This window comes from Falco biarmicus, chromosome 5 (genome assembly GCF_023638135.1).
Source record: "Falco biarmicus isolate bFalBia1 chromosome 5, bFalBia1.pri, whole genome shotgun sequence".
NCBI lineage: Eukaryota > Metazoa > Chordata > Aves > Falconiformes > Falconidae > Falco > Falco biarmicus.
Window position 1 is genome coordinate 82,760,653 of NC_079292.1, and position 24,733 is coordinate 82,785,385.

The following is a 24,733-nucleotide window of genomic DNA, read 5'->3' on the forward strand; positions in this document are numbered from 1 at the left end:
TCTTTGGATGACTGACAGGGAGCAGACGAGCACACATACTCACTGGCAACAGCCCTGTCACAGCATCAAGCTAGAAGAAGATGAAATGATTGCCCTTGCTTCATTCAGCCAGACACAGACCACTGCATCTAGTGAGGGAAACCAGGTCTTGCATTTTCCTTGACTGTTGTCTCATTGTCCTCTTTCAGTGCGATTGTAAGGCAGACAGAATGCCTCCCCCATGGATAAATTCCACACACATGGACTTACCTTTGTGGCTGCCAAGACAAGGAGCAAGCAAAAGATGTGAGATCAGAGGTCACCATTGAGCATTCCCAGATGCCATGAGCTTGATGGAGCAAGCTAGCTCTTCTGGGAGGTGGGAACACATAGAGAGCTGCCTGGGTCAGCTGCACTTTGCCTAGGTTTCCAACAAGACCCAGAATACGGGAGATGCAAAAGCACCTCAGAGGTACCTTCAAAAACATCTTTCCTCCCACAGGGGCTGGAACGGAGCACTGTACAGAAATGGAGAAAGCCCTTTAAAACACATCCATCCTTTGGTATCTGTAGGGCCATGAGGCAAGAAGGGGAGGGACAGAGGCAGCAGCAGCAGGTGTGACGAGACAGCCACCCCCCCTCACCAGCACCATACAGATCTCTAGCCATGAAATCACTTCAGATGATGTTAGCTTGTCACAGAACAGAGGGACCATCCCTGCAGGACTAGGAGGAGGACATACCAAGTTACCTTCACATCTCCCTGTGGCAGGTCTTCAGTGCAGCGCTGCAGTAATCGCGTCTGAGGAGGAAAAGGTACACTTCTGCAAGCAGCTGTGAGCTGTCCTAAGAAAGCTGCACAGCTGTATTAATTCCACATCAAATACTTCATATGAATATAATGAAGTCCAAGAGTGCAACCAGTCTTTTTGCCATAAAAAACACACCACACTTTAAAAAATATTGATTTTATTCGTATGTCTAGCCTATTTAACAGTCAATCACACTGATAGGAACAATCACAAATATCAGTTACATGGTTTTATCAGGTTATGACCTGTGCAATGTTGGATTTCAGTCAAGCACATATAATGGCATCACCAATGAGAACAATGATTGCTGTTCAAAGCTCAACTGAGTCCCACTTCCTTGGTCAACTTTCAAGCCCAAAAACCTCTTCTCGCATTGCGCGAGGGACTCTGTACAAAGAACTTGTATTCTCGAAGTCTGAATCCAGCAAACAGACTGAAGGACACGCTCCATCTAAAAATTCTATTTACCTCACATACTTTATTTGAAAGGCTTCAAGTTTTCAGTGCAACAAACAAACAAAAAAATACCTGCCATCCACAATTTCTCAGAAATGTTGGACCAGACTTGTATAAATCAGCCTATCTCCAATAAGGGAGTAGGAATTACTATCTCACCACATGATCTGGCCTGCAAGTCCTAACTGCCTTCCTTGAAATAACACACCAGAACAAGGTTTCACAGCAAAATCAAAGTGATTCTGTAACTAACATCTCTGCTGTTTGTGCTGGCACACAGTATGGTCTAAAGTCTGACCTGCATGCCATGTATCTGAAGGGTACCCGTAGACTTCTGCAGCATATTCACACCTCTCTAAAGGCAGCCTGCACTTAGTTGACTCTGAAGACAACAGCCCTTGCAAGAAGGGTCCATGGCAGCTCTGGCTACCCATGGTCAGCCACACGGCTTTGCTACGCAGATCAGGATACACAGTGACTCAGAGAAGTCCCACATGGCAAGCTGGCCTGTACTAAGACATAGAGTAGATCTCTGTATTGTTTGCACCCACACAATATGAATGTGGAATGAATGTTGCTTCCTAAGAACTGTGGGTTCACATCCATGCTCAGGACTACTGAGCAGATCTGCTCCAAAAGCATCTTTGGATCTGGCACCTCAGGCTTCCTCTGTGCCCAGTCCTATAAGTCTGTTCGAGTTACAGGTCATCAGAAAGTCACAGCTCAGCAGAGGATCAGACCCTCAGCCAGCAGCCACGAGGAGGTATCACAGTCCTAGCCTGTTACAGGTGCCGATAGCTGTCAAATTAAGAGTGAGCTGCCTTCTACCTCTTTTCCCTCACACACTGACTGTGAAGAATGCCAGACTGGCTAAAAGTCACTCATGAAACGTAGAGGGTGTTACTGATAAAAAGTCTTAGGAAGGCTGGATGCCCAGTACCCATCAGAGTACCTTCTGAAAATCCTAGTCATCATGCTCAGGGCATCCTTTACACTGCTCTTCCTTTCAGTTTCTCCTCTTCCAGAATCAATTCTTTCTACCCACTCATCTCTGCAGAGAGTTGGCAACACACACGGGGTGGATCCACCTTTGGTTATGGACATTCAGCTGCATGACTGCCTTTGCTGCTGCAAAGAGAGGGGATTCCAGGCCAGAGCATCCCTCTCTGCCCTTCACTTTTCAGTGCTTATTGGGTTTTTTATCAGCTTCAGCAGAGCACAGCATGGACTTGTGGAGCTTGAAAAGCAACAGAGGTTTTTATCACAATGCTGCAATGGGAGAAGACTTCTGGGCTTTTTCTGGGAACGCTGCATACAATTATATTACATTTTCAGAACTGTCTGGCTATTGTGCCTTCTAAATCACATGAAAGACTACAAACAGCGCTATTTCAGTGAAACTCTACAGCCACTGAAACTAAGTCCCTGCCTCCTATAGAGCAGGCAATGGACTCACATGTTCACAACAAGAATTGACTGTACGTATGCTAAAGCAAGACACTTCATAGGTAAATGAGAAATACCTCTAGTTTTGGCCCATCCCTTAGATATCAGATATTATGCACAAACAGGATGATTACTACTTGCAGAGCTATGTGAAACACCTACTATTTATCTGAGTTACGAAAACACAGTTTTAAATAGCACAGTAATCCAAGGCCAAAAGACAGGCAGACAAATGGACAGACTTTGGCCACTTTTTTGATTCATTAGAGAAAGCTATTTGCTCTTCTAAGGGCTGACCTTACACATTTGCCAGGACTGTATTCTTCACTTGAAAAAAAGTTTAAAGTAAGTTTTGACAATGGAGCCTTTTGGAGGTGCCCTGTGTCAATTTCCAGCTTCTCACAGGACTTAGTGCTTGTCTGAGGCTATTGATGAACAGCTCATAAACTGCTGCTATTTAGCCACTGGCAATTGAATCCTGCTTTATTTAGTTTTCCCAGAAATAAGACACATTCGAATCTTGTATGGGATTCCCCCTGCTTCCTCCTTCCAACCCCAGTTCACATCTCGTTTCAGTTTTCTGGAACTAAGAGCGTTAACCCCTTCAAAAACAACAGCAACAAGAAAACCGCAAAGCAAGGAAACCAGTTTCCTGTCCATAAATGTATTCTCTGCACACAGGGAAACTTCACCAACTCTACAGCAAGAAGATGCAACAACCTTTTCTGCAGCATCCTGACATGACAGCCTTGCAACATCCAGAATCCAACCTAGAAAGAAGAAAAGGAAAAAAAAAAAAAAAAAGTGTTACATGTTAAGAAAATACCCAAGGCTAATGTGTTATTTTGCATGGATCAGAGTTAAGACACGTCAACCTAAACATTCATTTCTTAATGAGACTGTTTGAAGGGACATTATTTGAGATATCTTGTCAATATAACTGCAGCTGGGTACAATGGAGAGTGCTACATATGTTTGCTTATCTTGATGCCTGGTGGGATTTGATTTATGGGGGATTTTTCCTTACAGATGCTGGGAATTATACACACCTCTCCTTGCAGAGTTTCTTAGTCTGCATTGCAGGGCTGTGCTTCTCCAAGGATGGAGACCCAAGGTCTGACCTTTACTGTAACTGGGACTTTGTTAATTCCTGTAGCCATTTTCTTGATGTCTAATTTTAAGTCCTTTTGAGACAGATCTACATTGACAATTCAGTTTATAAGCCTCTCCTTCTACACCAGGGTCAGGAAAGTGTATTAGAACAAGAGAAGGAATCCTAAAAAAATATATTTTTTTTTTTAATCAGATCTGAAAAGATTTATTTAGGCAACAAACAGAAAATGTATTCGGTCTGTGAGGACTTCTCTTCATTTAGAGACTTCTCCATTGCCATGCTCTGATGCAGTCCATTCTAGCTGCATCTGTGCTGGTGACACATAAAACTTAAAGGGCTATTCGTAAGTTACTAAAAATACCTGCAGTCCTCCACAACAAAAGAGAGAGAAAAAGAACATAAAAGTGACTGCAATAAATGTAGCACTTGGGCCTTCCTAAATTGGTCAAAGACTGTTACAACCTGAAAAGGCACAAAGGTCCTCGTAACTCAAGCAATACTTACATTTCTTTTCCCTCTGTAGGTCAACAGTGCAAAGCCTCAATTCTGCTGGCCTAACATGCCCCTATAAGTTACCTATTCCATTTTTCTTTACACAGGATGGCTTACATGTTCCTTTAATACTGTATGGGGTTTGTGTGGCCAAGTTTTGGTAGCGGGGGGGCTGCAGGGGTGGCTTCTGTGAGAAGCTGCTGGCGGCTGCCCCCATGTCCGACAGCCAATGCGCGCCAGCTCCAGGCCGGGCCCGCCGCTGGCCGAGGCCGAGTGATGGCGGCAGCATCTCTGGGAGAAAGTATTTAAGAAGTTGGGGAAAACCCAACTGCACAACAGCAGCTGGGAGAGAGGCGTGAGGGTATGTGAGAGCAACAGCCCTGCAGGCACCCCGGTCAGTGCAGGGGGGGCAGGAGGGGCTCCAGGTGCCGGAGCAGAGATTCCCCGGCAGCCCCTGGTGAAGCCCACGGTGAGGCCGGCTGTGCCCCTCTGCCCATGGAGGTCCGTGGTGGAGCAGGTATCCACCTGCAGCCCCTGGAGGACCCCACGCTGCAGCAGGGGGATACCCGAAGGAGGCTGTGACCCCGTGGGCAGCCCACGCTGGAGCAGGGTCCTGGCAGGACCCATGGGCAGAGGAGCCCAGGCTGGGGCAGGTTTGCTGGCAGGACTTGTGACCCCCATGGGGACCCACGCTGGGGCAGGGGAAAGAGTTTGAGGAGGAAGGAGCGGCAGAGACAGCGTGTGATGAACTGACCACAACCCCCATTCCCCATCCCCCTGCACCACTCGGAGGAGGAGGTAGAGAAATTGGGAGTGAAGTTAAGCCTGGGAAGAAGGGAGGGGTGGAGGGAAGGTGTTTTAAGATTTAGTCTTTATTTCTCATTATCCTACTCTGACTTGATTGGTAATAAATTAAACCATTTTTTCTGAGTTGAGTCTGTTTTGCCCATGATTGTAATTGCTGAGTGCTCTCCCTGTACTTCTCTCAACCCATGACCCTTTTGTTGTATTTTTAATCCCTGTCCAGCTGAGGAGGAGAGTGATAGAGCAGTTTGATAGGCACCTGGCATCCAGTCATGGTCAAACCTCCACAGCCATATGGTTAGCATGGGACACTAATCATCTTAGAACTTCTGAGGCCCAGACTTAACAGTAGTTGACAGGGCTAGTCATGAGCTTAAAGAAGTTAAGCATGTGTCTGCCTATTTTATATATCTCATGTATATTAAAATATATTTATATTTTTAAAATATATATATAAACACATTCACACTCATAGAGAAGCTATGTATTTAAGCATTGACTACAGATATATAGAGATGTGTAAAATATTACAAGTAAGAATTTGTAAAATGCATTCACTCTTCAAAAAGTTTTCTAAGGAAAAGCCAGCTCTACCAACAAAACGTACAGCCTGCTTGCTTTGAGTTCATGAAAATTGTGAGAAATCTCTGATTTGCACGCTAAATCTGTGCTGATCTTCAAATCAAAATTCCCTCACTGAATTGTATTTCATGTAAGCTTTCTCCTGCAGATTTACATGTTGGAGAGAGAAGTTTTCAACCCAGGGATTACAGAGAGTGAACAAGCGGGCAGAGATATAAAGGCTAGATCATAGTTTTCCAAAAACTCAGAGCAAAAATAACTGGATACTAGTGATTGCTTCGAGTATGAGAAGTCAGAGACCCCATCAAACAATTCACCGGCAGAGACAGATGTCTGCAACAGCTGCATTAATTGAACCTATGACCAACCACTGGATTTTCCCACAGAGTGAACAATCACAGTGGGGTTTGTTGGTCTGATTCTACTCTTAGTTTTATACTGATGTATCTGATGTGGATCTTCCCCAAAGTCAGCAGAGATTTTCCAGTAGAGGACAGGAGTCTATCTAGTAAAGAACTGATATCCTGGATCTCCTTTTATCCATTGTGTACATCAATAATCCAACAAATGCTTAGAAAATGTAAAATATACTTTCTTAGAGTTTGTTTCCTGATCTACAGGGAGAAAATCTCTGCTCTTTTATGGTTTGTAAATTCATTTAGTGAAGCTCCTTAGTGGTAAACAAGACTCCTCCTGCACTGGAAGTATTGCATGGTTAAGGTATGTAATATCATCTGCCTGTCCAAAGTAAGATTTATGCAAAACTTAAAATCAATAGCAACAGAAATGGTCCCAGTAAAAAAAAAATAACATAACATAAACAGGTTTTTGAGCTTAGCATGAAAGATTTTCTTGAAGTATTTGCAAATCCAAAAGCCCAAATCTAAATTTTTCTGGATCAACTTTCATCAAATATTTTATAAACAAAGCAACTGCAGGGATCAAACACCACAGCATCAAGTAGATGTCTGAAAACAGCTCAGAAAGTATAACTGATGAATACATAGTCATTCAACACTGCAAAACCCAAACAGTATGGCCACAGGACAGCAAAACTGACATTTTAAATCTGCCAAATAAGCAAGGGATTAGCTAGTACAATACAGCAGTGAAGGACTGACATGAAACCAGGGGCCAGATCCAAGTTTACAATCGTGCTTGAAAGGACCGTTAAGGTAATGATTACTATCACACACACAGAAAAAGTGAGAGGAAAGATTTTGACTGGGCCAGAAGAAAGGCAGATGGACCAAAGAGGATTTTTCTATGCCTTTAATTCTATACACGTAAAAGTAAGGTTTCTAAAAGGAACAGACATGAAGTAAGGCAACTGTTGAAGCATAAGATAAATGAAATACTAAAGTACTCCTTGCCAGCCTATGACTTACTCGTTACTTTTAAATACTGTTTTAATATAAATTACAAAACTAAACCAAGAATTTCCAAAGTGGCCAGTTATGCTGGATGCTCAGCTTGACACTCTGAAGGGACTGAATTTCAGAAAGCAGATTGCAGGCCTTTTACAGGTATCCAGAAACAAAACCTATTACATTGCTGCCATGTTTTAAAAGGTGGGACTCATATATGTGTAAAAGGATTAATTTTGGTGACCAGCTTCTCTATCTCTTATTGCCCTTCATTTTAAGTCTGATATTGATGTCCAAATTCATAGAAAATAGTTCCTAACTTTGCAGTGAGGCTTTCTGAAAATGGCAACATGAAAAAATGGACTATGTTCTGGAATGGGATTGAAACTCACCTGTGCAATTTTTCAACCCCATTTCAGATACCTCCTACATTTATGATTTGAAAATATGCAATTATCATAGATCTACAGAATCATTTAGGTTGGAAAAGGCTTTTAAGATCAGCAAGTCCAACCATTATCCCAGGACTGCCAAGTCCATCACTACACCATGTCACTAAGCACCACATCTATGCATTTTTTTAAACACCTTCAGGGTGATTCCACCACCTCCCTGGGCAGCCTGTTCCAATGTTTGACCACACTTTCAGTGAAGGAGTTATTTTCCTAATATGCAGTCTAAACCTCCCCTGGCACAGCTTGAGGCCCTTTTCCTCTTGTTATCTGGGAGAAGAGACCTACCCCCACCTGCCTGCAACCTCCTTTCAAGTAGCTGTAGAGAGCGATACGGTCCCCCCTCACCTCCTTTTCTCCAGACTAAACAACCCCAGTTCCCTCACCTGCTCCTCATAAGACTGGTGCTCCAGACCCTCCTTCATATTTTAAAAAAACCTGCTGCCTCCCGCCACCATGCAAGATCCTTGAATCCTTCTCACTGGTGAGAGACACAATTCCATTCAAACTATATGTGTAAGTAAGAGGGAGATCTACACATAGGAACAACTACTGGCAAGTTAACTGAGAATAACTTAAGGCTTTGAGTATCTCAGCTGAAAACACTAGGGACAGCAAAATCGTAGGAGAAGTTACTTCAAGTGATGTAACTCTGCTGAAGCAAATGATGCTCACTTCCGTTATGAGAGACACACGTGGCAGCCAGGCTGTTACACTGTGCAAGGATAAGGGAGAGGCGATTAAACAGACCAGACCCAAAGTGTTTATAGTACCCATCTTAAAACAAAGAAGCAAAAAAGAACAACAGAACTGGGAAGTGAGCAACTCTGTTTCTAAGGAGATCATAAACCCATGAACTCCTTCCACTGTCCTGCTCCAACACAGGGAAACTGATGCAGTGGCATACAAAATCAGCTGATGTTAAAGTTCCACTGGAAAGGTGCAGCACTGCCTCATGTGAAACTGGTAGTTTTAGCTTGACTGAGTGAATGAAAATATTCAGGGAAATTCCCACCCAATACTCCATCATCCCTCCTCAAATTAAATCCCCAGTTTAACCCCACACAGTGCTGGCCATATGCACTTTGCACTTCTTTCCCTAGGAGCCATATGGAACTCCTTTGAGGAATCTCAACTTTAGAGCAAATGTTCCTTAACTCTGACATTAACAGTTAAAAGGACATTGTTGGATTTAATGTCCTTTATGATGCTGTGCAAAAAATTTATTGACTTGCTTCAGAAAATGGGTCATGTGGCCAAATCACACATCCATTCCCTTCGACATGCTTAAATTCAATATAGCAAGGCTAAGTGCTTGTCCTCAGCTGTCACCAAACTCCAGAGACACAAGAACATAGAAAACACTGAATTTCTCCACATGTCCATGGCAAATGACAGTGCCACTCAGGCTGTCTAATGCTTCAGGTCTTCCCAACAGATACCACCAGCCCACACCTCACTACATGTGTTGCTTAAAGCCAGAGGTCCAGCTCTGAGCATGCTGACAGGCCATGCTCTGCACCTGGAGGGCTGACCACCTTCTCTCCCATCACATCAGAAGGGGAAGAGCCAGAGCGGGTAGTTGCTTGCCCTTACAACGCAGCTCAGGGGTTAAGGGCACTCACCCAGGATACCAGACACCTTGTTTCTGTGCTTGCCTCTATGGCAGCTGCCTCCAGAGCACCAAAGCCCCAGGCATTAGCAAGTTGACCATCCAGTGCTCCTAGAGCTGCCTGTTTACATGATCTTTGCAAAGCGTTAACGATTTCAAGATCCACTGGCAGAATGACAAAACAAGGCAGATCTGCCAGGCTGCTGGTAGAAAAATCTCACCCAAGAAAGAAGGAAAGAGTGAAGAGCAGGAGGTCTCATTCCCTGCTTTAAGGAGTGCTCTGAAGCTATATTTCCTCTTCTGCATCATTAATTCTATGTCCCACGAAGCTTCAGCAGCAAGAAGAGCATCCTGCTGCACCCCTGAATTCACCAGCCTCCTCTGATAACCTGGGGGCCAGGGGACTTTCCTAGCAGTGTGGGTCCTGCTCGCCGCACAAAAAGAAGCTGCCCTCTCTCTCACGCCTTGAAAGAGCTAGTCTACGCTCAGCTAAAAAAAAAAAAAAAAAAAGAAAAAAAAAAAAAACCAACCAAAAAAACCGCTGTATCTCTGTTATCAGGGGAGGTTTGTGCCCCACGAGTCCTGCTTCTGCACAGCCAGGGTGCAGAGCTTCGTGAACATTATGGAGGGTTCATGGCACACCCCAGCACTGGCTATCAAGGTAGCTCACCAGTAGCAAACTGCGTAAATATTTTAAATGCCGAAGCAGGCAACTCTCCTTACGCAAATAGAGCCTTCATGGCCAAACTCACCTCTGCCACAAGCTGCCAGCCCTGTCGCAGTGCAGGTCCCACAGCCAAGTGTTGCCTTGTCAGATCCCTCCATGGCCCTCAGGATGGCACTGTGCCACCCCACAAACTCGTCACCAGCTTTTGGTGGCATTTCCTGGCAGCAACAGTCAGTATAAGGCAGACTTTTTCACATCACGGGTTTTTCTTTTGAATTTTCAGTCTTTCCAGTCTTCAGCATAATTCTACAGATTCTCCTGTGCCAGCACACCAGCTGATCCTCTGTGTCTTTGCTTGGAAAGATCACCATCTGCTTTCTGTAGGCATTTTGCTTGAATAAACAACAGTAAGCTTAACCCCAGAAAAGGGTTAGCCACAGCAACCTCCAGAACAACTGCTTCTTTTTTGCTGCTGAGAAATTGTATTGGGTAAGGCTGAAACTAATTAATAACAGCTATTGCTTACAATATGCTTTCTTTGTTCAAAATACTGTACCAAACCAAATTCAGTTAACAATCTTGCTAATCGCCACATCATTCGCATTCTACTTAATATCACTGCAAAAGCTTGGAGCTTGTGTAACCTACAGCTATCCAGCATGGGCTAGAGGGGGCTCAAGCCTTTACATGCACATGCATGGACACACTTGACATATATACCCAACTGATACAGCACCCATACAGTTTTGTGATCCTCTCCCATTTATGGGTCAAAGACGGAGCCACAACACAGACATTAAAATTTGAATTGTGCATCAGATTTCAAAGCCTTCTCATCAGTGTTTGAGGATCCTATGACACAGGGCTTAGAGTTTTCCCTAGACTTACAAAGCATCCCTTCAAGAAAATATTCTGGGAGAACTGCAGAGTCAATGACTTTCAATTAAAATCCAACAACATATGCTCGTCCTTATTAAAATTTTTGAAAAGGATCACCAAGGTCAAGTATTCCAGCTTAAAGCATCTGAGAAAATGAAGTAACTTTACTCAGCTTGAGTCTAACCTTCCTTTATCAGCTTTAGCTTCAGTTGCTAGCTCTTGTTAAAGCCTTATCTGTTATATCTTCTTTGCTGTTTTAAATGCTCTTTTGCAGTATGGATACACCCAGGGAACCAGCGCATAAAATCGCAAAAAATATTAGAGCTGGGTTTACAGCCGAGGCAAAGACAACAGTTGCTAAGGTCAACAGGCTGCTGGGGACAGCAAACCAGCCATGGTCCTGCCCTCTGCCCTGCTTACACCCAAGCCCTGGGAAGTCAGGATTGCACTTGCCGACGAGGTGTGGAAAGGGGCGTGGGGACCAGGAAACTGCTGCCGTGGTTGTGGCAGCAGTAATAGTCATCTCCACTCCTTACCTCTCCCCTCCTCCCACGGGTCTCCAGGCACCCTCTGTCTCAGCTCTCCTTTCTCTCTCTCTGTTCCTCCCCAAGGCTTAACTCTGGCCCCACATATGCAGCAATATTTCATTTTGCCTTTGCAGCTGAGACACATCAGGCTGGCATGGTAAAACATTAATAAATTGAAAGCAACTGCATTAATTGATAGGAAAATTGCCACAAGTTGATGACATCATGGATTTAAAGGAAGCACCGTGAGGAAAGGCATTGCTTTGGTGGAGTCCACCTGTGGAGGTGAGAATGGAGGTGGCATGGCACAGGTCATGCACTCAAGGGATCACCAGAGCAACAAACAGCTGGAGAGAAGGAGTGTGATGAAAAACACCAATGTAAGTACAAGCAGCAAGTTCATTTACAGCTCACCAGTCCCTAAGAAGTAGGTGGTTTGGGCTCAAAGGATCCTTTGCTCCTGTTGCTCTTTCACTGTCAACTACTACTTCAGCTTAAAGCAAGAGGCAGGACTTGCAAATTGGCCCAACCCTGTTTCACTGAGATCACTAGAAGAAAATCCCAATAGCTATGGTGTTTCTAGGCTTTAACAGGCATTTTTTAAAGTGCTATCTTCTACCAAACTTCTGGAAGTGAGACTTATCGTAGTGCCTGGCTGATTAGTTAAGTATTTATACTCCCACTATAGTCACCTGAAGACCTAGTAATCAGGTTTATGATTATTAATGGAAAGCATGGAAAGTGTAGGAGCAGAGGGAAACACTAACAGAGGCAATGTCAGAGAAGCAAGTAAAAAGGGTCAGTATCCCATTTATCCCATTTCCAGCTGTGAAAATATTGATGCCCTTTCTGGAAATTACAACCATATGAAATCAAAAATGACTTACAGAGAAGCTATCTGAAGGTCCCACAGTGAATGACTGCCCCAGCTGCAAACCTAAGTCCAATCCCAGCCCTGCCTCATGCCACCTGTTTGTGATTCCCTGTAGGAAAAAGGGTCATTTGCGTCACCTGGAGAAAAATGAGTTTACCAATGAATACGTTGGTACCTATAGATCTTTATCACTGATAAACACCCAATTGCATGCTGAGGAGAGATAGGTTTTACTTCCCTTCTACAGTTGGGCAAATTGAGGCACGGGAAAAAAGAAATGCCACATGCATACCAGGACGAGAATGTGCGTGTGAGCATCAGTCTGTCCACAGACTGGTATGGCACTATGGCAGATCTGACAGTGAAAACTCAAAACCATTCAAATGGAAATTTGAGTTGTACTTCAAGACACTAAATTTTCAAGCAAACAGGACTCATTTCCTAACCATATGGAAAATTGACCAGCTGAAAAAAAAACCTGAAGGCTTATAAAATACCCTGTACCACCCTGCCCAGTTGGCATCAAAAGAAAAATGTGCTGATGTATGAATACCAGCTGAGAATTTGGCTTCACTTGTCTAACAGCAACTCTCTGCATCAGTAGGGGTGTTAAAATATTTTGGCCATCAAGAAAACTCCTCATGTATCATGGTAAGCACAAAGACATGACAATGGGCCTCTCCAAAAATGTGACTCAGGCACCTAAATACGCTATAAGACAGGAAGGAATTTGCAAAAGGATTCATCTGGGCCTTTTCACATATGCTTGCTTCTGAATCACCGATATATGACTAAATATAAACAATGAAAAGCCATAATTGCTATTCTATGTATCCTCATATTCCTCTGAAAGACCATAAAGGAACAAAAACTAGCAGAGCATTTAGGATTAATTCTTAACCATGCTAGTGAAAATCTGTAAAAAGATGATCTTGCCAGATTCCAAGTGCAGATTTGACTGCTCAATACCAGTGAGCTCCTAGCATCCTAGCATCACCTTTGTGCTTGGAGGGCTAATACAAATCTGTGAGAGAGATGACAAAGTTCTCCCATCTCCAGCATACCCTCTTCTTCTGCTTTAATACCTTGGTCCCTGATAGCAATTCAAGGGGTGAAAAAAGAAAAACCTGCATAATTTTACTTCTGTTGGACTAGTTGCGAAAAGTTATGTCAGCCTCTTATCTCCGTGGCACATTCAAGAGGCTTTCAATTTACCTTGCAGTAAGTCAGCTCTGGACTTTGTCAGATAGGAATATTTTGCACACCTTTAATTGTAAGGCAGCCTGCAAGGGAACAGAGAGTCACAATTAAGAGCGTTGCACTGAGTATTTTGTGTCTGAGCCTGAAAAACAGAAATCAGATTAGTATGGTCAAAGCACTGGCCCAAAGCCAACACAGAGCTAGGTAACGGCAGGACTTGTTAGCATTTGGATATTCCGTAAGTCCCATGCACAGGGCCAAATGTTCTTCTGTGTTTGTTTGATCCTTACCATCCATATGTTAGTTACTATTGTTATGACAGTAATGCAACACAGTGTCCTCAGAAACTAGGGTTCTCCAACTGTGGCTTGACATTATAGAGGTAAGAGATGAGGCATACACACCAAGATTTCCCTGTCTAAATCATTTAGGGAAAAGGAGCGACTAAATGGCATAATAACGTCTCAGTTTATTGCCAAGGAACTGAGATGTGGGAAATCCAAAGGCCATGTGACAGTACTGGGGACTGTCCCCTTGATTCCAAGTCCAACATTTAATTACAAGACTTTCCTATTAAGTAGTCTCTTAACTAATGAAAAACCTTACACAACCTTTTGATGCAACTTACTAATAAGCAGAAATGCCAGGGCCAGAAGTACCAGCAGGTGTTTTTTCTGCTATGTAGGTTACATGATTGGGTGATGCAGGATGGAGAGGAAAGCTGCACCAAACTCTAAAACCCAACACAGCTATATCACAGCTGCAGCTGGCTTGATCAATATGTATTCAGACATTTTCTATGGAAATGTTGATTAATGGTTACTATGCAAAGAGCTCACTACTCATCTTCTCTGAAATCCACTAAGCTAAGTGTTAATGGCAGTTTACAAATCTGCGCTTTTTTTTTAAAGAGCCAACAAAAAAAAGTAAGGTGAGCTACAGCACACTGCAGATAGCACCTTCTACTTCTGTTCTTGCCAATACAACTAGAAAATAATCATTTGGGGTTTGGTTGTGGGGTTTGGTGTTGGGTTTTTTTTTCGTTTTGCCTTTTCCTATTACATAATCTATGAGTAAAAACATCTTAAAAGATTACCCACTGAGTGGAAACGGAGGGGGAGGGGCTCAGAACTCCTAATGACATGCTCTAGCAAGTCAGGCTGCATTGTAAACGCAGTCTGGACTCATTTTTTACCTGTGCAGGTTTTCCAGTTGCAGAAAAGAACAGCTGGCTTGCCTCAGCAATAGCCAAAGCACTGCAACATCCCTTCTGTCACTGCTAATACATGCTGTAGTCCCCATTCCATTTGGTTTGTCATTTCACCTCTTTTGAAGCATCTGGGGGATGCAGAGGGATCTGGACAGGCTGGATTGATGGACCAAGGCTAATTGTAGGAGGTTCAACAAGTCCAAGTGCTGGGTCCTTCACCTGAGTCACAACAACCCACGCAACGTTACAGGCTTGGGGAAGGGTGGCTGGAAAGCTGCCTGGGGGAAAGGGAGCTGGGGGTGCTGGCTGACAGACGTATGAATATGTGTGCCCAGTGGTGTGCCCAGGTGGCCAGAAAGGCCAACAGCATCCTGGCTTGTGTCAGAAACAGTGTGGCCAGCAGAACAAGGGAAGTGATTGTCCCCTTGTACTGGTGAGGCCACACCTTGAATCCTGGGTTCAGTTTTGGGCCCCTCACTGCAAGAGGGACATTGAGGTGCTGGAGCGTGTCCAGAGAAGGGCAACAGAGCTGGTGAAGGGTCTGGAGCACAAGTCTTATGAGAAGCGGCTGAGGGAACTGGGGTTTTTTATCCTGGAGAGGAGGAGCCTCAGGGGAGACCTTATTGCTCTCTACAGCTCCCTGAAAGGGGGTTGCAGGCAGGTGGGGGTTGGTCTCTTCTCCCAGGTAACAAGCAACAGGATGAGAGGAAAAGGCCTCAAGCTGTGCCAGGGGAGGTTTAGATTGGGTATTAGGAAAAATGTCTTCACTGAAGGGTGGTCAAACATTGGAACAGGCTGCCCAGGGAGGTGGTAGAATCACCATCCCTGGAGGTGTTTTACAATTGTGTAGATGTGGTGCTTAGTGACATGGTGGAGTGATGGACTTGGCAGTCCTGGCTTAATGGTTGGACTTGATGATCTTAAAGGTCTTTTCCAACCCACATGATTCTATGGTTCTATGAATATCACCTAACTGAATTCAAGGAAGTATTGGAGCTGACACTGGCGCCACACTGCTAGTAATAGGAACAACCAATGGCTACCACTACACTGCTTGGAAAAGAAGTTTTTTAAAAATAAACTCACCTAAACCAAGGACAATCCCCTCCCTTAAAAACCAAACCAAACCAAAATAAAACCCAAAGAAACCCCAACAAAATCCGTGTTATATCTTTCATTACAGATAAAAGTAAATAAGGCATAGATGCAAATGTTGTTAATTTTTGTTAAAAAAAATATTAAAGAGCAAAAATATTCAGAACATTAAGAAAACAATCACACACATTACAAAATTCTCCAAATATGCATTTTCTAAAGAATACCAAAATGAGCTGAAATGAAATTCCTCTCACAAATCTTGCTGATTTTGAGGAAGAAGCATCTTTTGATGGAAATATGTCCTACAGAAATGCTTGTAATCCACTGTAGAAAACTGTAATAGGTCATCAAATCAGAGACTAATGGATAAGCAACAGTGAATACCCCACTGTGCCATCTCCAAGGACAGACTACAAAGATCAATTGCTCTGTGGGTATTATTTTGTAAGCATGAAAGCCCATAATCTATAGTACTAAAAAGGAATGTACCTGGCAGTACTATTTCTGATATATTAAAATAGGAGCATAATTCAGAGCTCAAGAAATATAAAATATATTTGTGGTACTTATCTAGAGAAAAAAATACAGTGATAAAGTAGACATTCTAAGTTTGGTCATCTGACACCAAACAGGACCAACAGGTAAATATCTACTCTGTACCTTTCTACTTCATGTACAGATGATGAAGTGGGATTCAAACACAAAGCAGGTCTATTTCTTCATCACTGACAAGGGAGCTTGTGCACAGAGCTCCTTACTGTTTGATGACAGCCCTACCCTTAATAATATAAACCCATTATGAGAATGCAGGTCTTGACTAAAGAAGGTTTAAAACTGAAGCATAGAAAAGGGCAAATAGGGTCAGAACTTGGTCACAAGTTAAGAGCATGTTGGTGTTTCACACAGTGGATAAAGTGTTCTTGAGCTGTTTGTGATGCCAAGCCAAAAAAACAAAAAAAAAAAAAAAAAAAAGAGTATGTGTAAATACTGTTTAGGCATAAATAAATCACACTGGCTTGAAGATTCACAATAAATGCATCTCCCATGCTTCTTAAACATCCCCATGAATCAACACCATTTACTTGTAGGGTTTGTTTCTGTGCTCTTTAAATGTAATCCCTGTCAAAGTCAACACCTCCTTGCTAAAAGACATGGTTGCCAGGGCCAAGAATATGAAGATTTTTTCTGTAGCACTAAAGAATGAGTCATGGGTTCTGCTCATTTAGACTCTTGTTTTCCCACTACTGTCCACAGCTAACTGTGCCTTATTCTGTTCCTACTACAAAATCAAAATTTAGTAATGTTCTCTTACTATTGGCAAGTTCTTCATGCTCCAAAAAGGTATATGCGATTTTAACCATGTAAGGCCTTTGCCCAGCTTTTGCTCTGTTTGTGTGGTGAATGCTGCAGGAAGATCTTCATCATTAATATGTTATTTTCTTCAAGCCCAATGCTCTGTACACAACAGCAGTAAATGAAGAAGCACATGCACATACACTTAGGGTGGTTTCTTCCATCAACTTCAAAGTGAGCTCAGCTCAGAAACAGATGTGGCAGTGTATTCATATTTCATATGAAAATCACTGGCTTACTCTGTATTTGTTATAATTCCTTTCTAATTTGTCTTACTGACATAATTCAAGAAATTATGTCGAGCACTTGGAACAAGCCCTAAGACAACTTATGGACAACCGTATTTGTGTGAACCATCTTGCTAATGTCATTGATAAAGCTCAGGTGGTGCCCATATTCACATGTTTTCATCACGTGCATGGCTATTCATAAAATTTCCTTTGCTTTGCTTTTTTTTTTTTTTTCAACTTAAAGGAGAAAAAAGCAGAGTTATTTCAAAGTTAAAGAGCAGAACTAGCTAGCCAAAACAAAGACACAAATCACAAGATGATGGTTTCCTCACATAAGTGAACAAAGAGCAGCAACAAGCTAGAAGGCTCAAGGACAAAGTATAAGAATGGATTCTTCTTGGTGCTTTTGTGACACACAGCTGGCTGGATGGGTGAAGTTCCTGCCTTGATCAATGTCTAGTCTATCTGCTGAGCTTAAGCGGCTATTTTGTGACTTTTCTACAGGATGAAATGAACTGAAAGAGTTAAGAGAGGAAACCTGAAGCTTTATTCTGTCTCTGCTAGAACACTGCCTGGAACAGGAAATATTTCTGCTCACTTCTTCAGGCCAGAGTGGCCACTGTTATATTAACTGTTCTGACCTTCCATTCAAAATAAGCTGTTGAAAATCATGCATTGCTGTTGATTTCTGCATCCAAATCAGACACCCTAGCTGAGCTGCAGCAGAGCTGTCTCAAGGCTTTTCTCAAAATTAGGTGCAATGCACCGTTCCAATGATTCCAGGGAGCTCATGGTAGTGAGGAATTGCCAGAGACCCCAGGGAGGAGGAAGGTCAGCATAGAGCTGGAGAGCTCTGGATATGAAGAAAGGACCAGACAAGGTCAGCAGAGGTTCCAGACTGAGGGGAAGAGCAGTGAACAGAGACTGGTGTTTTTTTAAAGGGCATGAACTTTCCCTCTGTCTCCAGACTAGCTCTTGGAGTGACCTGGTATCCCCTGCCCCATCCTACCCCACTCCTAGGACTCCCTTCTCTTCTTCCAGTCCCATACAGAAAAAACATTTCCCAAGACTCACAGATCCTCCAAGTAATAAACGATAAAATCACCAGTTTAGTGTTTTATAGTTAAATGGATGCAGTGTGGCAAATTAACTGGAGGACACAAGAAATCAGGGAAGATCTTACGATTTTTCATCTATTCAGTATCTCAAAGACATTCCAGATGTAGGAGAGGATTCCAGTAGACAAAGTCACTGAATTCAGGCTATTCCCATTGCGTGTAACTACTTGCATATTATCCCTTTCACAAATTTTACAAAGTCCACCTGAAAAAAAAAATATCTGGGTTTTTTGCCTTCATTTCTGCTATTCAACCTGGAATGAGCTTTCATTTCTCCTTCTCTGTTATATTAGAAATCACCTTTTTCTTACCAGGGTAAATTTATTCATAGCAATTAATGCTCTATTGTTCAAACACCGACACTGCCTTTTACCTCAAATAGCTCTTACCTCTTTCGGCTACTCTGCCCCCAGTATTTTTCTAACTATAGGTCTTGCCAATCTTTTGCTGACCTAGAAAAGTCAGGCTCTTCCAGCTTCCTCACGCAAAGCACCTTCCATTCACCTGATCATTCTTGCTGTTCTTCTGTGCATCCTTCCTGACCAAATTTAGGTCACCAAAAATGCACATAGCATTCCAGATGAGGCCTTACAGAATCAACATTTCCCAGGTGGTGCTGAACGAGCTTCTTCTGAGATTTGCAAAGACTTGCACCTGCAGTTTTTATGGCTGCATTACTCTGGTGGCTCAGTAGGTGACACTGGCACTCCGGCTGATCTTGGCAGCCCCAGTCTTTCTTTTTGTCCGTCTTCCCCAACTGATAAACTTGTCACCAAAATCCCTACCACAGCTTTAGTTTCTGTGCTCTTTAGTATCTTTCCATTTCTTCAACTCAATTATTCAGCCATCTAGTTCTGTGTTCTAACCCACAGACTTGATGATGACACTTAGGCTGCTTAATTGCTGAATTTCATAGTCACAGCTCTACTGCCAATGTTTTAAACAATCCCAGGACCAATCCTTGAGGAACTCTTTTAAGAACCTCCCTCCTGTCTCGCACTGCTTATTTACTCTGTTCCTTACTGACTCTGTTTCTGCTATTCACCCTCATCTGCCCCATCTCAAGTGGTATTTTTCTACACAGCATGCTGACAGCTTTTATATGAAGCTTTTTGTCCAGTTCCAGGGAAGGCATGGCTGAGACCAGCAGTTAGAGTAGGAAAGAAGTAGCCCAATTTGTCCCTGAAAGGTCCTTGAAAATGGAGACTCTGAAGCCAGCATATGTATAGCCAACCTGCCGGGACTGCAACAAGTTTCACATAGCCGTAACAGCGAAAAACTAGAAGGGGTAGAGTTTGTCACCATGCCTACCTCTGCTACCCTTCTGTTATAATTACTTAGGACTTGCAATTACATGTCTTTAGCTTAAAAAACTCTTGTCTCCTTGGAAAACATATCCAAGAGAAAGCTGATAGAAATTGGAATGGGGAAGTGGTCAAGAATTTAGGACCAGCAACTTGCAATTACATGTCTTTAGCTTAAAAAACTCTTGTCTCCTTGGAAAACATATCCAAGAGAAAGCTGATAGAAATTGGAATGGGGAAGTGGTCAAGAATTTAGGACCAGCAACTGCTCCATTCAACATGGGGAATCTAGTGACCATTCACACCCCACACGAGCCTGACTTCTCCAGCCAGGAACTGAGTGTGATGTCAAGGACACAAAGGAGCTGAGCATGGCACAGCAGACAGGTGCTTGCCTTCCCCTTATGGTATGGTAATGGTGCGCCTTCCCAAGGGCACCACAGCAGATAAGCAAATAAAGAGACTGTGGTCCAATTCTGCTTTCACCGGGGATAAATTTGGAGTCACTTCACTGACGTCAGTGGAGTTATTCCAGAATTGCACCAGTGTAAAAGAGGGCAGCATCTGCTTCCTGAAAATGGATGCCATCAAGCTAATTGAAAACAACAGATGCATCAACAAGCAGCAAGAGGAGACAGTAATGTTCCAGTTTTCTTGTAAAATACCATTTAATTTCTCTCCAGAGAGTGTAAAAGAATAAACCATTTTGTACTCTAAAAGCTAACTCTTCTGTTGGTGTAAAATTGTATACAACCTTTTAGGTGAACAGACCAATATATCTACAACAGCTAAAGAGATATATCCTAGATGTCTGCATTTACAGCCCTCTTCTTTGGGCCTGATTCTTCTCTCACAGTCACTTAAATCAGGAGTCACACCATTCACATCCTTAAGGACATATTTATATAACCTCAGGTAGAGAGCAGAATCAAACCCTTGTTTTCTTTAAAAACACAATGGCTACAATACCAATTAGATTTGGTAATTTAATTGGTAAGTGTGGTAAATAAATTGATAAATTTGTGATTTATAGCACTTTTTGACTAAGGGTCTTCCAAAACTTTACACTACTGAGTATCTTTTTATTCGTTTAGTGAAAGTGAAGCCAAAGAAGGACTTACTGAACTTTCAATATTTTGTATGAAGACAAAGGTTTCCCATGAGTCTTCTCTCTAACCAATAAGCAACAAAGCTTCGGTATTTTAGGGTGCCCATGGAAGCTGATGAGCACATTCCCTCCAGTAAATCCTTTCCTTTCTTTCACTAAGAAAAAGTTGCACACAGGGAAGTTCACCCTATTGCTTCAGCCCCTCTTAATCTGCACTACAGAGAACGTGGATACTTCCTGCCCTGAGCGTTTAACAATGAATGTTTATGCTTTAGCAACGTAAAACCCACACCAATCAGTTACCTGTTTCCCAAAGTGTAAATCCATGCAATGATACTTAAACTCTTGTGCCAGCCAACACGCCCCAGACAGATGCCCCTGGGGCAAGTGAGAATGCAGCCAGTTAGGCAAGGCACACAGAATTCGCATGGACTAACAGCATAAGCTACACTGGAAATCAATGCTACTGCAGTCCCTGTCTGCTTTCCCCAAAAAAACACATTTTTCTGGGTTTATCTTCCTGACTAGGGTCCTGCCCTACTTAGGATCTCGCCCTGCACAAGAATTGCTCCTTCTTGTAATTGGCAGGCATATTCATCACCAACCGCGTTTGGTGGCAGCTAAGGACACTCAGCATTCACTGGTTCATTTTATCAGAGGATTAAGCCTTTTCATCCTGCAAGCACCTGCTCCCCTCCCTAACTTTCTGTGTAAAGCAGATGACTGCAAGTCAGGGATTCGACTGTGAGCCTGCTGATAGTATGGCTACAAATGTCTGCAGAATAGGATTTGTCTAGACTGCGAGCTCCAAAGGGCAAAGATGAAGAGCTCAGACTGTGCTTTTGGTTACAGCAATGTAAATAGAGCTATCTTGTGCTTACAGGGCTGCAGCTCAGGGCAGAAGCTCGTTTAAACTTCTCTATGTATTTGCCTGCACATTTCCACCATTGAAAAAACAAATAAAACGCTGCTGGTCTTATTTTTGTCAAGATAAACTTAAAGGGGAAGCTTAACTTTGCTGAAGTTGGTAGACTTACTTGGACTCAAGTCAGATGAGAGCTTTTGGGAAAGCTGTGGTTAACTCCTGCTGTAATCCGCAGATCTTTCCCTGATGTAAACAGGACCTCAAGAAAAGAACAAACAAAAATAAGCATTTTAGCAAATAGTACATATGTTATGACTTGACACAGAAGATTGAAGTTGGAGCCCAATATAAACCAAGGTAGTTGTACTAAATAGAGTTTTGCCAGCTTGAATCAGCAGATGGTGAGGATCTGGCTCATACTACATTTTTGTAGTTTATAATTATCTTTCTTTCTTCAACTAGAACCAGATTCTCCCTTTAGGCTGCAAATCTTAATTAGGAAATCCCTCCTTATTAATTGCAAGAAACTCTTAGTTGTTAATTTCACACATTAAAAAAAAAGAAAGAAACCTTACCTACTTCTGCTATAGCAGCAGACACTGGAGCCGTTTGTTCCTTTGCTTTTAGGGTTGATGCTGTTCTTTCCATCACAGTATGGGAGACACTTCAGTCCTTACCCTGTCTCTTGGTGCCCTGAATTTCCTTTATATTCATTCTTCTTTACCTCCATAGGGATCTCTGTATGCTGGGGCTTAGGAAAGAACACCAAGTCCAGTCACCTTCTCCCCCACAGCTGCTGTAGCAGTGAATGTTTATCCATGAAAGTTGGATCAAAAGGAACAGGGCCAAAACAGAAAATTGCTCAGAAATCCCACATTGCAACATTTTCCAAACAGGAGCAGAACAGCAATTTCATCTTGGAGGTAAGTGCAGGCATCCACCAGTGACGTTGACTTTGAAATATTGCAAAACAGCTCTTCATGACTTTCACGCTTACCATCTTTTTATGTGGTTGATGAGTTGTGGATGAAAAAAGGTGTCCTCAGTGAAATTCCTTTCCTTCCTTCCCCACATCCAACAAGATGATTTCTGCCCTGTCCTGCTTTGGTGCAAAACTTCTTGTGGGAAAATTATCTGAGGAACTGATTGTCACAGAACAGCCAAGAGTTCAGGAAGGAGCAATTGTCTCTTCCACAGCAAAACTATTTCCTAATGAGAGAGTTTCTGGTTTTTAATGTGATGCTTTAGCTTGCACTCTTTGTTACCGGGCTCCCAGATAATTCCACATTCACAGGTCAGCAGCCCTTCAGCTCCCTGATTGTGAGTGTTCCGATTGTGCTTTGCACACTCCCCACCTCTTTGTGTGCAAGGATATACAAATAAAATCCCTTCCCACCTCCTGGTTTGCATTCTCTGCTTTCAAATGCTGGTAACTGTCTGTCTCAGGTTGGACAGGACAGTTGTACATGACACAAGGTGATGAAATCATCTTCAGTAAGCAAAGAAAACAGCTGTAAAGATAAGGTGCCAATATCTGAAACCTGAAAATATTCAACGAGTGCTTTTGCTTGTAGTCACAGTCACCAGTCTGGGAGGTTGTTATGGAAACAAGTCCCTGGAGGTGCCTACTTTGCTTCACGAGGATGCGCTCTGCCTTCAGAAAGAAACAGCTAGACCAACTGACAGACCTGTATTTCAAACATCCAGGAGTGAGTGCTAAGGACTGGGAACTGCAGGTAAGATCTCTGAAAGCATCCCTGCAATTTGGCAACATGAGTCCTCTGTAAAGTCAATAGCAAGGGTGCCACTATGTCACTTCAGTCACTTGAAAAAAAAAAATCTGAAGGCTCCTTAATACAAATGTCACATTCCAGAAGTTCTATAATATAGGGTATTATTGATGACTCTGGGACTTCACTGCTTTGCTTTTTAGGAGATGCTTAGAGAAGGATTTACGTGGCCAAACGAAAGTCCCTAGGTTTACAGTTTCCAAGCTTCTGTTGGCTTTTTCTATTTCTCTTAGCTCTAACATAGAAAACCCAGGGAACAAACACCACTCCTGTTTCACACATTCTCATTCGCACTTTCTTATCAGAACTGAAAACTGTGGATCACAAAAACTGCACAAAGTTCCTTTGCACCAGTGCTTTGTGTATCCAGCTGTGTGCGTGCACGTGGCTATGTGGAGATTTTTCAAAAGCCATAACACTCCAGCTAGAGACTCACTGCTGAATTTCACCTGAGAGTGGGAAATCTCTTTCCAAGAGCATCTTTATAAGACACACTGGGATTATGCTACCCATAATTTGTCTCACCTATTTTTTCTAGAGTCTCCATGCCCAGCTGTCTGTCATGCTGGTCAGGAGAACAACCTGTTCTGAGCAGGAGGGCTTCTGCCTGGCAGGGGCAATGGGGTCAGACCCAAGGGAAGAAACAAGCACGGGAATTTTCTGACGCAGGCTCAGTGTGTCTCATGCCTCCTCCTGACCTTGTGCTTAACCTGAGTTTTTTATATCTTACTTTGGGGAAACTTTTGTCAGCTGATACACTCAGGCATAAAATAACCCCAAACATGGGCATTCTGCTAGGAGACATCATCAGCTTTGAAATACCCCTCTTAAATAGCAGGTTCTTTTCCTAGTTTCTAGTGCCTCTGTGAGAGTAACACAAAATTTGAAGAAAAGTCACTCTCTTGCACTCACAGAAAAGATTTCATTATAGTGATCCCAAAACACAACTAAGAATAATAGCTTTTTACTGAATTGACTCAATCACCAAGACACCTTTTTACACAAAATCAACAGAGCCTCCACTGTTCTGATCCTCCCCTAGTCCCACTTATTCACCAGGATTACTTACCCACCAGCTGGTTACATGCTTCAAGGGATGCAGAACGGCTCCCAAGGCTCAGACTGTCACAGACATTTGCCTCGGTCCCGAGGAACCAAAGGGGAATTAGGCACCTGTGTATTCAGGCAAACTCTTCTCAGCTACAGAGCCCTCACCACATCACACTTGTGTCTCCCAGACTGACCTGCAGTAACTGAGACAAGCGGTCTTTTTGCTACTGATTTCAGCGAGAGAGAGAACAGAGGTTCTGTCCTAACGATTGTGCGCTGGCCCCGAGGGAGATCCCTGTACACTAAAAACCTTTGAGAGGCAACGGGACTCTGGAGAAATGCAG

The 24,733-nt window shown here is 43.0% G+C and overlaps 1 long non-coding RNA gene across 1 annotated transcript; it reads right to left on the reverse strand.

Moving 5' to 3' along the window:
• Nucleotides 1-931: 931 nt before the first annotated feature.
• Nucleotides 932-24,733, reverse strand: LOC130150615 (uncharacterized). Its single transcript, XR_008822296.1, has 3 exons — nt 22,125-24,733; nt 21,722-21,808; nt 932-3,463 (listed from the first exon to the last, which is right to left on the reverse strand). It is a non-coding gene; the product is annotated as an uncharacterized LOC130150615 (long non-coding RNA).